This window comes from Microcaecilia unicolor, chromosome 14 (assembly GCF_901765095.1).
Source record: "Microcaecilia unicolor chromosome 14, aMicUni1.1, whole genome shotgun sequence".
Lineage (NCBI taxonomy): Eukaryota > Metazoa > Chordata > Amphibia > Gymnophiona > Siphonopidae > Microcaecilia > Microcaecilia unicolor.
The window spans coordinates 323,056-338,891 of NC_044044.1; the positions used below are offsets into that span (position 1 = coordinate 323,056).

Sequence of the window (15,836 nt, forward strand, 5' to 3'; positions counted from 1 at the left end):
TACTGTACATTTTGAAAGCAGAAGGAGCAGAGGATCATAGAAGGTACACAGCGGGAACAGGAACACGCTCTTAGGCCGTCAGTCACCTTGAACGGCATCGACGAATGCAGACCCGTGAAAGGTGCAGCCCAGGACACTGCCTTAAAACAATAAGATGGATCGCTGCCAGAAGAGAAACCGCTGCCAAACAGATAAGCGCAGGTTCTGTTGCCCCATCTCCTTGCATGGCCGTGGGACCTGCTGATATCAGAAAAACACGGTATACGGGAAAGAAATTCTGTAAGTTGAACTTTTAAGTCTTCATCCTTCCAAAAATGTCTATATGCCGTGCGTGAGTGAGTGCTTGCACAGGAGGAAGAAGAGGAGGCGCCATAATTGTCTGTTATCTTTCTTTTTTTTTACCGTCGGTATCCTTTCTCTTCCTTGTCTTTTATTTTCCTGCCAGATCTTACCATTCAGACAGTATCCATAACAGAAGGCTGATTGGTATTGTTTGATTTTATTCCTCCTGCTTTATGTTTAGCTCGCACAATGAATAGACTAGCCTGTCCGCGATCACAGGGCTCTGCCTGGTGATTAAATCTATCTTCTTATTTACCGAAAGTAAATGCAGTGAAAAAAAATGTTTGGTCTACATAGAGAGGGCTGTGAAAGGAAAAGGTTGAGCACAGGGGTAGAGTACACTTCTGGGGAATGTCTCTTTAAGTCTATAATGGTAGACTATAATGGTATAATGATGTGGGAGAAGAAGGCGGTTATTAAGAAGTAGCAGGCTTTGGGCATAGGCATGACCGTTTTCTCCACAGGCGCGGACGAGAAGCTTTGAGAGGGTCATGACCACGAGCACCTGCAGACAGCAGCTTCAAACAAGTGGTAGTCATGGCCGAGTGGTTAAGGCGATGGACTAGAAATCCATTGGGCTCTCCCTGCGCAGGTTCAAATCCTGCTGACTACGGGGTTGCAAAATTCCTCTTACTAGTAGAGGATTATTTTTTTCTCTCTTTAGCAAGCCTTGCAGTTCATAGGGTCAAATCCCTTCACGAATCTTCCAACACTGAAGCAGCAGTCCAGCAAAGCAGAAAATGATTTCAAACTATTTCTCAATGAGATCAGACCAAGCCAAATGGAACACCTCAACAAGTCATGCCACATGGTAGGCTGCCACCGACCCAATGTGAAGCACGTTCCTGTGGGAAAAAGCTTTTCAGATCGTATCGCTAGTGCTTTTTCGACTGCAAAAACTTTTCAGAAAGCACTGGCGACCAATAGAGACCACCACAGTGCACAGGAACTCGAACTAGATTGTGTAGGTAAACATCTCGCAAGCTAAGGAGCTGCAGCAATCCAGCGTCAATGGCAGGGAGACTGGCCTTTACTGGTCTTGAAAACTTGGATGCGTGAACACAAAATCTCCTCGCTGCCCACGAGGTAATCCGCAACAACACCTGTATGCCAAGGCTGTAAGTTTTGAAACAGAAGGAGCAGCGGGTCATAGAGGTTACACACGGGAAACACAGCCACGCTCTTAGGCAGCCAGCCACTTTGAACAGCATGGACGCATGCAAACGGGTGGAAGGTGCAGCCCAGGACACTGCCTTATAAACAAATAAGATGGATCACTGTCAGGAAAGAAACTACTGGAGAAACAGAAACACGCAGATTCTGTAAGAAAGACCAGGAAAGAGATATACCCCTTCCCGCCGCGGGCCGTGGGACCTGCGGATATCAGAGAACACGGTATAATGGAAAGAAATTCTGTAAAGTCTTCACACTTCCAAAGGGCCTGTATACGTGAGTGAATGCTTGCATAGGAGAGGCAAGTGGAGGCTCCATTAGCTGTTGTTTCCCTTTCTTTTTTACCATCGCTAGCCCTTCTCTTTCTCGTCTTTTCTTTTCCTGCCCAGTTCTTGTCATTTCCAGACCGTTAGCCAGAGAAGAAGTCTGATTGGTATTGCTTGATATTATTCCTCCTGTCTAAGATCACATGGCTTTGACAGCTGATGAAATCTACCCTTCTTTCTTCCCCAAAGTAAATGTATTGAAACATCTTTGGTATGCATATAGAGGGCGTTGAAAGAAATAAGGTGAGAGCAGGGGTAGAGTACTCTTCTTGGGAACGTCTCCATAAGTCTATAATGGTAGACGTGTGGACTTTCCAAGTCCTGGTGCAATGAACAGAAGAGTGGTTATTTGCCACAAGGACAAGGCATTTCTGCTTCTTTGAAAGCAATCACTCCAGGGCCCTGTGCTCAGAATCGTTCTTACAGATTTGAAGACGTGAAGAAACACAGAGTCAGGAGATGATGAGGGAGAAGAAAGCTGTTAATAAGAAGTAGCAGGCTTTGGGCATAGGCATGTCCTTTTTCTCCACAGGCGCGGACAAGAAGCTTTGAGAGGGTCATGACCACGAGCACTGCAGAGAGCAGCTTCAAGCAAGTGGTAGTCATGGCCGAGTGGTTAAGGCGATGGACTTGAAATCCATTGGGTCTTCCTGCGCAGGTTCAAATCCTGCTGACTACGGGGTGCAAAATTCCTCTTACTAGTAGAGGATTATTTTTTTCTCTCTTTAGCAAGCCTTGCAGTTCATAGGGTCAAATCCTTCACGATCCAACACTGAAGCAGCAGTCCAGCAAAGCAGAAAATGATTTCAAACTATTTCGCAATGAGATCAGACCAAGCAAATGGAACACCTCAACAAGTCATGCCACATGGTAGGCTGCCACCGACCCAATGTGAAGCACGTTCTGTGGGAAAAAGCTTTTCAGATCGTATCGCTAGTGCTTTTTCGACTGCAAAAACTTTTCAGAAAGCACTGGCGACCAATAGAGACCACCACAGTGCACAGGAACTCGAACTAGATTGTGTAGGTAAACATCTCGCAAGCTAAGGAGCTGCAGCAATCCAGCGTCAATGGCAGGGAGACTGGCCTTTACTGGTCTTGAAAACTTGGATGCGTGAACACAAAATCTCCTCGCTGCCCACGAGGTAATCCGCAACAACACCTGTATGCCAAGGCTGTAAGTTTTGAAACAGAAGGAGCAGCGGGTCATAGAGGTTACACACGGGAAACCAGCCACGCTCTTAGGCAGCCAGCCACTTTGAACAGCATGGACGCATGCAAACGGGTGGAAGGTGCAGCCCAGGACACTGCCTTATAAACAAATAAGATGGATCACTGTCAGGAATAGAAACTACTGGAGAAACAGAAACACGCAGATTCTGTAAGAAAGACCAGGAAAGAGATATTACCCTTCCCGCCGCGGGCCGTGGGACCTGCGGATATCAGAGAACACGGTATAATGGAAAGAAATTCTGTAAAGTCTTCACACTTCCAAAGGGCCTGTATACGTGAGTGAATGCTTGCATAGGAGAGGCAAGTGGAGGCTCCATTAGCTGTTGTTTCCCTTTCTTTTTTACCATCGCTAGCCCTTCTCTTTCTCGTCTTTTCTTTTCCTGCCAGTTCTTGTCATTTTCCAGACCGTTAGCCAGAGAAGAAGTCTGATTGGTATTGCTTGATATTATTCCTCCTGTCTAAGATCACATGGCTTTGACAGCTGATGAAATCTACCCTTTCTTTCTTCCCCAAAGTAAATGTATTGAAACATCTTTGGTATGCATATAGAGGGCGTTGAAAGAAATAAGGTGAGAGCAGGGGTAGAGTACTCTTCTTGGGAACGTCTCCATAAGTCTATAATGGTAGACGTGTGGACTTTCCAAGTCCTGGTGCAATGAACAGAAGAGTGGTTATTTGCCACAAGGACAAGGCATTTCTGCTTCTTTGAAAGCAATCACTCCAGGCCCTGTGCTCAGAATCGTTCTTACAGATTTGAAGACGTGAAGAAACACAGAGTCAGGAGCTGATGAGGGAGAAGAAAGCTGTTAATAAGAAGTAGCAGGCTTTGGGCATCGGCATGTCCTTTTTCTCCACAGGCGCGGACAAGAAGCTTTGAGAGGGTCATGACCACGAGCACCTGCAGAGAGCAGCTTCAAGCAAGTGGTAGTCATGGCCGAGTGGTTAAGGCGATGGACTTGAAATCCATTGGGGTCTCCCTGCGCAGGTTCAAATCCTGCTGACTACGGTACAGCAAGGATGTCTTACTAGTGGAGTTTTGATTTTATACCCCTTTTTCGGAGGGAAGTCTTATATTTCATGTGGCCAACTCCCTTCACGAATCTGAAAACACTGAAGCTGCAGTCCAGCAAAGCACAAAGGATTTCAAGCTAATTTCTAATGAGATCAGACCAAGCCAAATGGAACATCTCACAAGTCATGCCCCATGGTAGGCTGCCACCAACCAAATCTGAAGCAAGTTCCTGTGGGAAAAAGCTTTTCAGATCGTATCGCTAGTGCTTTTTCGACTGCAAAACTTTTCAGAAAGCACTGGTGACTAATAGAGCACACCTCAGTGCACAGGAACTCAAAGTAGATGCTTAGGTAAACATCTCCCACCTAAGGAGTCGCAGCAATCCAGCGTCAGTGGCACGGAGTCTGGCCTCATAATGGTCTTGAAAAATTGCATGCGTGAACACAAAATCTCCCGCTGCCCACGAGGTAATCCGCAACCACCTGTATGCCAAGGCGTAAGTTTTGAAACAGAAGGAGCAGCGGGGTCATAGAGGTTACACACGGAAACACAGCCACGCTCTTAGGCAGCAGCCACTTTGACAGCATGACGCATGCAAAGGGTGGAAGGTGCAGCCCAGGACACTGCCTTATAAACAAATAAGATGGATCACTGTCAGGAAAGAAACTACTGGAGAAACAGAAACACGCAGATTCTGTAAGAAACCAGGAAGAGATATTACCCCTTCCCCGCGGGCCGTGGGACCTGCGGATATCAGAGAACACGGTATAATGGAAAGAAATTCTGTAAAGTCTTCACACTTCCAAAGGGCCTGTATACGTTGATGAATGCTTGCATAGAGAGGCAAGTGGAGCTCCATTAGCTGTTGTTTCCCTTTCTTTTTTACCTCGCTAGCCTTCTCTTCGTCTTTTCTTTTCCTGCCAGTTCTTTCATTTCCAGACGTTAGCCAGAGAAGAAGTCTGATTGGTATGCTTGATTTATTCCTCCTGTCTAAGATCACATGGCTTTGACAGCTGATGAATCTACCCTTTCTTTCTTCCCCAAAGTAAATGTATTGAAACATCTTTGGTATGCATATAGAGGGCGTTGAAAGAAATAAGGTGAGAGCAGGGGTAGAGTACTCTTCTTGGGAACGTCTCCATAAGTCTATAATGGTAGACGTGTGGACTTTCCAAGTTCTGGTGCAATGAACAGAAGAGTGGTTATTTGCCACAAGGACAAGGCATTTCTGCTTCTTTGAAAGCAATCACTCCAGGGCCCTGTGCTCAGAATCGTTCTTACAGATTTGAAGACGTGAAGAAACACAGAGTCAGGAGATGATGAGGGAGAAGAAAGCTGTTAATAAGAAGCAGCAGGCTTTGGGCATAGGCATGTCCTTTTTCTCCACAGGCGCGTACAAGAAGCTTTGAGAGGGTCATGACCACGAGCACCTGCAGAGAGCAGCTTCAAGCAAGTGGTAGTCATGGCCGAGTGGTTAAGGCGATGGACTTGAAATCCATTGGGGTCTCCCTGCGCAGGTTCAAATCCTGCTGACTACGGTACAGCAAGGATGTCTTACTAGTGGAGTTTTGATTTTTATACCCCTTTTTCGGAGGGAAGTCTTATAGTTCATGTGGCCAACTCCCTTCACGAATCTGAAAACACTGAAGCTGCAGTCCAGCAAAGCACAAAAGGATTTCAAGCTAATTTCTAATGAGATCAGACCAAGCCAAATGGAACATCTCAACAAGTCATGCCCCATGATAGGCTGCCACCAACCAAATCTGAAGCAAGTTCCTGTGGGAAAAAGCTTTTCAGATCGTATCGCTAGTGCTTTTTCGACTGCAAAAACTTTTCAGAAAGCACTGGTGACTAATAGAGCACACCTCAGTGCACAGGAACTCAAAGTAGATGCTTTAGGTAAACATCTCCCAACCTAAGGAGTCGCAGCAATCCAGCGTCAGTGGCACGGAGTCTGGCCTCATAATGGTCTTGAAAAATTGCATGCGTGAACACAAAATCTCCTCGCTGCCCAAGAGGTAATCTGCAAGAATCGCTGTAAGCCAGTACTGTACATTTTGAAAGCAGAAGGAGCAGAGGATCGTAGAAGGTACACAGCGGGAACAGGAACACGCTCTTAGGCCGTCAGTCACCTTGAACGGCATCGACGAATGCAGACCCGTGAAAGGTGCAGCCCAGGACACTGCCTTAAAAACAAATAAGATGGATCGCTGCCAGAAGAGAAACCGCTGCCAAAACAGATAAGCGCAGGTTCTGTTGCCCCATCTCCTTGCATGGCCGTGGGACCTGCTGATATCAGAAAACACGGTATACGGGAAAGAAATTCTGTAAGTTGAACTTTTAAAGTCTTCATCCTTCCAAAATGTCTATATGCGTGCGTGAGTGAGTGCTTGCACAGGAGGAAGAAGAGGAGGCGCCATAAATTGTCTGTTATCTTTCTTTTTTTTTACCGTCGGTATCCCTTCTCTTCCTTGTCTTTTATTTTCCTGCCAGATCTTACCATTTCCAGACAGTATCCATACAAGAAGGCTGATTGGTATTGTTTGATTTTATTCCTCCTGCTTTATGTTTAGCTCCGCACAATGAATAGACTAGCCTGTCCGATCACAGGGCTCTGCCTGGTGATTAAATCTATCTTTTCTTACTTACCGAAAGTAAATGCAGTGAAAAAAATGTTTGGTCTACATAGAGAGGGCTGTGAAAGAAAAAGGTTGAGCACCGGGGTAGAGTACACTTCTGGGGAATGTCTCTTTAAGTCTATAATGGTAGACGTGTTGGTGCAATGAACAGAAGAGTGGTTATTTGCCACAAAGACAAGGCATTTCTGCTTCTTTGAAAGCAACCACTCCAGGGCCCTGTGCTCAGAATCATTCTTACGGATTAGAAGACGTGAAGAACACAGAGTCAGGAGATGATGTGGGAGAAGAAGGCGGTTATTAAGAAGTAGCAGGCTTTGGGCATAGGCATGACCGTTTTCTCCACAGGCGCGGACGAGAAGCTTTGAGAGGGTCATGACCACGAGCACCTGCAGACAGCAGCTTCAAACAAGTGGTAGTCATGGCCGAGTGGTTAAGGCGATGGACTAGAAATCCATTGGGGTCTCCCTGCGCAGGTTCAAATCCTGCTGACTACGGGGTTGCAAAATTCCTCTTACTAGTAGAGGATTATTTTTTTCTCTCTTTAGCAAGCCTTGCAGTTCATAGGGTCAAATCCCTTCACGAATCTTCCAACACTGAAGCAGCAGTCCAGCAAAGCAGAAAATGATTTCAAACTATTTCTCAATGAGATCAGACCAAGCCAAATGGAACACCTCAACAAGTCATGCCACATGGTAGGCTGCCACCGACCCAATGTGAAGCACGTTCCTGTGGGAAAAAGCTTTTCAGATCGTATCGCTAGTGCTTTTTCGACTGCAAAAACTTTTCAGAAAGCACTGGCGACCAATAGAGACCACCACAGTGCACAGGAACTCGAACTAGATTGTGTAGGTAAACATCTCGCAAGCTAAGGAGCTGCAGCAATCCAGCGTCAATGGCAGGGAGACTGGCCTTTACTGGTCTTGAAAACTTGGATGCGTGAACACAAAATCTCCTCGCTGCCCACGAGGTAATCCGCAACAACACCTGTATGCCAAGGCTGTAAGTTTTGAAACAGAAGGAGCAGCGGGTCATAGAGGTTACACACGGGAAACACAGCCACGCTCTTAGGCAGCCAGCCACTTTGAACAGCATGGACGCATGCAAACGGGTGGAAGGTGCAGCCCAGGACACTGCCTTATAAACAAATAAGATGGATCACTGTCAGGAAAGAAACTACTGGAGAAACAGAAACACGCAGATTCTGTAAGAAAGACCAGGAAAGAGATATTACCCCTTCCCGCCGCGGGCCGTGGGACCTGCGGATATCAGAGAACACGGTATAATGGAAAGAAATTCTGTAAAGTCTTCACACTTCCAAAGGGCCTGTATACGTGAGTGAATGCTTGCATAGGAGAGGCAAGTGGAGGCTCCATTAGCTGTTGTTTCCCTTTCTTTTTTACCATCGCTAGCCCTTCTCTTTTTCGTCTTTTCTTTTCCTGCCAGTTCTTGTCATTTCCAGACCGTTAGCCAGAGAAGAAGTCTGATTGGTATTGCTTGATATTATTCCTCCTGTCTAAGATCACATGGCTTTGACAGCTGATGAAATCTACCCTTTCTTTCTTCCCCAAAGTAAATGTATTGAAACATCTTTGGTATGCATATAGAGGGCGTTGAAAGAAATAAGGTGAGAGCAGGGGTAGAGTACTCTTCTTGGGAACGTCTCCATAAGTCTATAATGGTAGACGTGTGGACTTTCCAAGTCCTGGTGCAATGAACAGAAGAGTGGTTATTTGCCACAAGGACAAGGCATTTCTGCTTCTTTGAAAGCAATCACTCCAGGGCCCTGTGCTCAGAATCGTTCTTACAGATTTGAAGACGTGAAGAAACACAGGGTCAGGAGATGATGAGGGAGAAGAAAGCTGTTAATAAGAAGTAGCAGGCTTTGGGCATAGGCATGTCCTTTTTCTCCACAGGCGCGGACAAGAAGCTTTGAGAGGGTCATGACCACGAGCACCTGCAGAGAGCAGCTTCAAGCAAGTGGTAGTCATGGCCGAGTGGTTAAGGCGATGGACTTGAAATCCATTGGGGTCTCCCTGCGCAGGTTCAAATCCTGCTGACTACGGTACAGCAAGGATGTCTTACTAGTGGAGTTTTGATTTTTATACCCCTTTTTCGGAGGGAAGTCTTATAGTTCATGTGGCCAACTCCCTTCACGAATCTGAAAACACTGAAGCTGCAGTCCAGCAAAGCACAAAAGGATTTCAAGCTAATTTCTAATGAGATCAGACCAAGCCAAATGGAACATCTCAACAAGTCATGCCCCATGGTAGGCTGCCACCAACCAAATCTGAAGCAAGTTCCTGTGGGAAAAAGCTTTTCAGATCGTATCGCTAGTGCTTTTTCGACTGCAAAAACTTTTCAGAAAGCACTGGTGACTAATAGAGCACACCTCAGTGCACAGGAACTCAAAGTAGATGCTTTAGGTAAACATCTCCCAACCTAAGGAGTCGCAGCAATCCAGCGTCAGTGGCACGGAGTCTGGCCTCATAATGGTCTTGAAAAATTGCATGCGTGAACACAAAATCTCCTCGCTGCCCAAGAGGTAATCTGCAAGAATCGCTGTAAGCCAGTACTGTACATTTTGAAAGCAGAAGGAGCAGAGGATCGTAGAAGGTACACAGCGGGAACAGGAACACGCTCTTAGGCCGTCAGTCACCTTGAACGGCATCGACGAATGCAGACCCGTGAAAGGTGCAGCCCAGGACACTGCCTTAAAAACAAATAAGATGGATCGCTGCCAGAAGAGAAACCGCTGCCAAAACAGATAAGCGCAGGTTCTGTTGCCCCATCTCCTTGCATGGCCGTGGGACCTGCTGATATCAGAAAACACGGTATACGGGAAAGAAATTCTGTAAGTTGAACTTTTAAAGTCTTCATCCTTCCAAAATGTCTATATGCGTGCGTGAGTGAGTGCTTGCACAGGAGGAAGAAGAGGAGGCGCCATAAATTGTCTGTTATCTTTCTTTTTTTTACCGTCGGTATCCCTTCTCTTCCTTGTCTTTTATTTTCCTGCCAGATCTTACCATTTCCAGACAGTATCCATACAAGAAGGCTGATTGGTATTGTTTGATTTTATTCCTCCTGCTTTATGTTTAGCTCCGCACAATGAATAGACTAGCCTGTCCGCGATCACAGGGCTCTGCCTGGTGATTAAATCTATCTTTTCTTATTTACCGAAAGTAAATGCAGTGAAAAAAGTTTGGTCTACATAGAGAGGGCTGTGAAAGAAAAAGGTTGAGCACAGGGGTAGAGTACACTTCTGGGGAATGTCTCTTTAAGTCTATAATGGTAGACTATAATGGTATAATGATGTGGGAGAAGAAGGCGGTTATTAAGAGTAGCAGGCTTTGGGCATAGGCATGACCGTTTTCTCCACAGGCGCGGACGAGAAGCTTTGAGAGGGTCATGACCCGAGCACCTGCAGACAGCAGCTTCAAACAAGTGGTAGTCATGGCCGAGTGGTTAAGGCGATGGACTAGAAATCCATTGGGGTCTCCCTGCGCAGGTTCAAATCCTGCTGACTACGGGGTTGCAAAATTCCTCTTACTAGTAGAGGATTATTTTTTCTCTCTTTAGCAAGCCTTGCAGTTCATAGGGTCAAATCCCTTCACGAATCTTCCAACACTGAAGCAGCAGTCCAGCAAAGCAGAAAATGATTTCAAACTATTTCTCAATGAGATCAGACCAAGCCAAATGGAACACCTCAACAAGTCATGCCACATGGTAGGCTGCCACCGACCCAATGTGAAGCACGTTCCTGTGGGAAAAAGCTTTTCAGATCGTATCGCTAGTGCTTTTTCGACTGCAAAAACTTTTCAGAAAGCACTGGCGACCAATAGAGACCACCACAGTGCACAGGAACTCGAACTAGATTGTGTAGGTAAACATCTCGCAAGCTAAGGAGCTGCAGCAATCCAGCGTCAATGGCAGGGAGACTGGCCTTTACTGGTCTTGAAAACTTGGATGCGTGAACACAAAATCTCCTCGCTGCCCACGAGGTAATCCGCAACAACACCTGTATGCCAAGGCTGTAAGTTTTGAAACAGAAGGAGCAGCGGGTCATAGAGGTTACACACGGGAAACACAGCCACGCTCTTAGGCAGCCAGCCACTTTGAACAGCATGGACGCATGCAAACGGGTGGAAGGTGCAGCCCAGGACACTGCCTTATAAACAAATAAGATGGATCACTGTCAGGAAAGAAACTACTGGAGAAACAGAAACACGCAGATTCTGTAAGAAAGACCAGGAAAAGATATTACCCCTTCCCGCCGCGGGCCGTGGGACCTGCGGATATCAGAGAACACGGTATAATGGAAAGAAATTCTGTAAAGTCTTCACACTTCCAAAGGGCCTGTATACGTGAGTGAATGCTTGCATAGGAGAGGCAAGTGGAGGCTCCATTAGCTGTTGTTTCCCTTTCTTTTTACCATCGCTAGCCCTTCTCTTTCTCGTCTTTTCTTTCCTGCCAGTTCTTGTCATTTCCAGACCGTTAGCCAGAGAAGAAGTCTGATTGGTATTGCTTGATATTATTCCTCCTGTCTAAGATCACATGGCTTTGACAGCTGATGAAATCTACCCTTTCTTTCTTCCCCAAAGTAAATGTATTGAACATCTTTGGTATGCATATAGAGGGTTGAAAGAAATAAGGTGAGAGCAGGGTAGAGTACTCTTCTTGGGAACGTCTCCATAAGTCTATAATGGTAGACGTGTGGACTTTCCAAGTCCTGGTGCAATGAACGAAGAGTGGTTATTTGCCACAAGGACAAGGCATTTCTGCTTCTTGAAAGCAATCACTCCAGGGCCCTGTGCTCAGAATCGTTCTTACAGATTTGAAGACGTGAAGAACACAGAGTCAGGAGATGATGAGGAGAAGAAGCTGTTAATAAGAAGTAGCAGGCTTTGGGCATAGGCATGTCCTTTTTCTCCACAGGCGCGGACAAGAAGCTTTGAGAGGGTCATGACCACGAGCACCTGCAGAGAGCAGCTTCAAGCAAGTGGTAGTCATGGCCGAGTGGTTAAGGCGATGGACTTGAAATCCATTGGGGTCTTCCTGCGCAGGTTCAAATCCTGCTGACTACGGGGTTGCAAAATTCCTCTTACTAGTAGAGGATTATTTTTTTCTCTCTTTAGCAAGCCTTGCAGTTCATAGGGTCAAATCCCTTCACGATCCAACACTGAAGCAGCAGTCCACAAAGCAGAAAATGATTTCAAACTATTTCGCAATGAGATCAGACCAAGCCAAATGGAACACCTCAACAAGTCATGCCACATGGTAGGCTGCCACCGACCCAATGTGAAGCACGTTCCTGTGGGAAAAAGCTTTTCAGATCGTATCGCTAGTGCTTTTTCGACTGCAAAAACTTTTCAGAAAGCACTGGCGACCAATAGAGACCACCACAGTGCACAGGAACTCGAACTAGATTGTGTAGGTAAACATCTCGCAAGCTAAGGAGCTGCAGCAATCCAGCGTCAATGGCAGGGAGACTGGCCTTTACTGGTCTTGAAAACTTGGATGCGTGAACACAAAATCTCCTCGCTGCCCACGAGGTAATCCGCAACAACACCTGTATGCCAAGGCTGTAAGTTTTGAAACAGAAGGAGCGGGGTCATAGAGGTTACACACGGGAAACACAGCCACGCTCTTAGGCAGCCAGCCACTTTGAACAGCATGGACGCATGCAAACGGGGGAAGGTGCAGCCCAGGACACTGCCTTATAAACAAATAAGATGGATCACTGTCAGGAAAGAAACTACTGAGAAACAGAAACACGCAGATTCTGTAAGAAAGACAGGAAAGAGATATTACCCCTTCCCGCCGCGGGCCGTGGGACCTGCGGATATCAGAGAACACGGTATAATGAAGAATTCTGTAAAGTCTTCACACTTCCAAAGGGCCTGTATACGTGAGTGAATGCTTGCATAGGAGAGGCAAGTGGAGGCTCCATTAGCTGTTGTTTCCCTTTCTTTTTTACCATCGCTAGCCCTTCTCTTTCTCGTCTTTTCTTTTCCTGCCAGTTCTTGTCATTTCCAGACCGTTAGCCAGAGAAGAAGTCTGATTGGTATTGCTTGATATTATTCCTCCTGTCTAAGATCACATGGCTTTGACAGCTGATGAAATCTACCCTTTCTTTCTTCCCCAAAGTAAATGTATTGAAACATCTTTGGTATGCATATAGAGGGCGTTGAAAGAAATAGGTGAGAGCAGGGGTAGAGTACTCTTCTTGGGAACGTCTCCATAAGTCTATAATGGTAGACGTGTGGACTTTCCAAGTCCTGGTGCAATGAACAGAAGAGTGGTTATTTGCCACAAGGACAAGGCATTTCTGCTTCTTTGAAAGCAATCACTCCAGGGCCCTGTGCTCAGAATCGTTCTTACAGATTTGAAGACGTGAAGAAACACAGAGTCAGGAGATGATGAGGGAGAAGAAAGCTGTTAATAAGAAGTAGCAGGCTTTGGGCATAGGCATGTCCTTTTTCTCCACAGGCGCGGACAAGAAGCTTTGAGAGGGTCATGACCACGAGCACCTGCAGAGAGCAGCTTCAAGCAAGTGGTAGTCATGGCCGAGTGGTTAAGGCGATGGACTTGAAATCCATTGGGGTCTCCCTGCGCAGGTTCAAATCCTGCTGACTACGGTACAGCAAGGATGTCTTACTAGTGGAGTTTTGATTTTTATACCCCTTTTTCGGAGGGAAGTCTTATAGTTCATGTGGCCAACTCCCTTCACGAATCTGAAAACACTGAAGCTGCAGTCCAGCAAAGCACAAAAGGATTTCAAGCTAATTTCTAATGAGATCAGACCAAGCCAAATGGAACATCTCAACAAGTCATGCCCCATGGTAGGCTGCCACCAACCAAATCTGAAGCAAGTTCCTGTGGGAAAAAGCTTTTCAGATCGTATCGCTAGTGCTTTTTCGACTGCAAAAACTTTTCAGAAAGCACTGGTGACTAATAGAGCACACCTCAGTGCACAGGAACTCAAAGTAGATGCTTTAGGTAAACATCTCCCAACCTAAGGAGTCGCAGCAATCCAGCGTCAGTGGCACGGAGTCTGGCCTCATAATGGTCTTGAAAAATTGCATGCGTGACACAAAATCTCCTCGCTGCCCAAGAGGTAATCTGCAAGAATCGCTGTAAGCCAGTACTGTACATTTTGAAAGCAGAAGGAGCAGAGGATCGTAGAAGGTACACAGCGGGAACAGGAACACGCTCTTAGGCCGTCAGTCACCTTGAACGGCATCGACGAATGCAGACCCGTGAAAGGTGCAGCCCAGGACACTGCCTTAAAAACAAATAAGATGGATCGCTGCCAGAAGAAACCGCTGCCAAAACAGATAAGCGCAGGTTCTGTTGCCCCATCTCCTTGCATGGCCGTGGGACCTGCTGATATCAGAAAACACGGTATACGGGAAAGAAATTCTGTAAGTTGAACTTTTAAAGTCTTCATCCTTCCAAAATGTCTATATGCGTGCGTGAGTGAGTGCTTGCACAGGAGGAAGAAGAGGAGGCGCCATAAATTGTCTGTTATCTTTCTTTTTTTTTACCGTCGGTATCCTTCTCTTCCTTGTCTTTTATTTTCCTGCCAGATCTTACCATTTCCAGACAGTATCCATACAAGAAGGCTGATTGGTATTGTTTGATTTTATTCCTCCTGCTTTATGTTTAGCTCCGCACAATGAATAGACTAGCCTGTCCGCGATCACAGGGCTCTGCCTGGTGATTAAATCTATCTTTTCTTATTTACCGAAAGTAAATGCAGTGAAAAAAATGTTTGGTCTACATAGAGAGGGCTGTGAAAGAAAAAGGTTGAGCACAGGGGTAGAGTACACTTCTGGGGAATGTCTCTTTAAGTCTATAATGGTAGACTAATGGTATAATGATGTGGGAGAAGAAGGCGGTTATTAAGAAGTAGCAGGCTTTGGGCATAGGCATGACCGTTTTCTCCACAGGCGCGGACGAGAAGCTTTGAGAGGTCATGACCACGAGCACCTGCAGACAGCAGCTTCAAACAAGTGGTAGTCATGGCCGAGTGGTTAAGGCGATGGACTAGAAATCCATTGGGGTCTCCCTGCGCAGTTCAAATCCTGCTGACTACGGGGTTGCAAAATTCCTCTTACTAGTAGAGGATTATTTTTTTCTCTCTTTAGCAAGCCTTGCAGTTCATAGGGTCAATCCCTTCACGAATCTTCCAACCTGAAGCAGCAGTCCGCAAAGCAGAAAATGATTTCAAACTATTCTCAATGAGATCAGACCAAGCCAAATGGAACACCTCAACAAGTCATGCCACATGGTAGGCTGCCACCGACCCAATTGAAGCACGTTCCTGTGGGAAAAGCTTTTCAGATCGTATCGCTAGTGCTTTTTCGACTGCAAAAACTTTTCAGAAAGCACTGGCGACCAATAGAGACCACCACAGTGCACAGGAACTCGAACTAGATTGTGTAGGTAAACATCTCGCAAGCTAAGGAGCTGCAGCAATCCAGCGTCAATGCAGGGAGACTGGCCTTTACTGGTCTTGAAAACTTGGATGCGTGAACACAAAATCTCCTCGCTGCCCACGAGGTAATCCGCAACAACACCTGTATGCCAAGGCTGTAAGTTTTGAAACAGAAGGAGCAGCGGGTCATAGAGGTTAACAGGGGAAACACAGCCACGCTCTTAGGCAGCCAGCCACTTTGAACAGCATGGACGCATGCAAACGGGTGGAAGGTGCAGCCGGACACTGCCTTATAAACAAATAAGATGGATCACTGTCAGGAAAGAAACTACGGAGAAACGAAACACGCAGATTCTGTAAGAAAGACCAGGAAAGAGATATTCCCCTTCCCCGCCGCGGGCCGTGGGACTGCGGATATCAGAGAACACGGTATAATGGAAAGAAATTCTGTAAAGTCTTCACACTTCCAAGGGCCTGTATACGTGAGTGAATGCTTGCTAGGAGAGGCAAGTGGAGGCTCCATTAGCTGTTGTTTCCCTTTCTTTTTTACCATCGCTAGCCCTTCTCTTCTCTCTTTTCTTTTCCTGCCAGTTCTTGTCATTTCCAGACCGTTAGCCAGAGAAGAAGTCTGATTGGTATTGCTGATATTATCCCCTGTCTAAGATCACATGGCTT

General features: G+C 46.2%; 10 non-coding genes across 10 annotated transcripts; all 10 read left to right on the forward strand.

Moving 5' to 3' along the window:
• The first annotated feature begins 873 nt into the window (after positions 1 to 873).
• On the forward strand, positions 874 to 955 carry TRNAS-AGA. Its single transcript has one exon. It is a non-coding gene; the product is annotated as a tRNA-Ser (tRNA).
• A 1,484-nt stretch (positions 956 to 2,439) lies between these two features.
• On the forward strand, positions 2,440 to 2,520 carry TRNAS-UGA. Its single transcript has one exon. It is a non-coding gene; the product is annotated as a tRNA-Ser (tRNA).
• Positions 2,521 to 3,997: 1,477 nt separating this feature from the next.
• Positions 3,998 to 4,079, forward strand: TRNAS-UGA. Its single transcript has one exon. It is a non-coding gene; the product is annotated as a tRNA-Ser (tRNA).
• A 1,462-nt stretch (positions 4,080 to 5,541) lies between these two features.
• On the forward strand, positions 5,542 to 5,623 carry TRNAS-UGA. The gene has a single exon. It is a non-coding gene; the product is annotated as a tRNA-Ser (tRNA).
• Positions 5,624 to 7,136: 1,513 nt separating this feature from the next.
• TRNAS-AGA lies at positions 7,137 to 7,218 on the forward strand. Its single transcript has one exon. It is a non-coding gene; the product is annotated as a tRNA-Ser (tRNA).
• A 1,486-nt stretch (positions 7,219 to 8,704) lies between these two features.
• TRNAS-UGA lies at positions 8,705 to 8,786 on the forward strand. Its single transcript has one exon. It is a non-coding gene; the product is annotated as a tRNA-Ser (tRNA).
• Positions 8,787 to 10,168: 1,382 nt separating this feature from the next.
• Positions 10,169 to 10,250, forward strand: TRNAS-AGA. The gene has a single exon. It is a non-coding gene; the product is annotated as a tRNA-Ser (tRNA).
• Positions 10,251 to 11,723: 1,473 nt separating this feature from the next.
• TRNAS-UGA lies at positions 11,724 to 11,805 on the forward strand. The gene has a single exon. It is a non-coding gene; the product is annotated as a tRNA-Ser (tRNA).
• A 1,472-nt stretch (positions 11,806 to 13,277) lies between these two features.
• TRNAS-UGA lies at positions 13,278 to 13,359 on the forward strand. The gene has a single exon. It is a non-coding gene; the product is annotated as a tRNA-Ser (tRNA).
• Positions 13,360 to 14,739: 1,380 nt separating this feature from the next.
• On the forward strand, positions 14,740 to 14,820 carry TRNAS-AGA. Its single transcript has one exon. It is a non-coding gene; the product is annotated as a tRNA-Ser (tRNA).
• Positions 14,821 to 15,836: the final 1,016 nt, after the last annotated feature.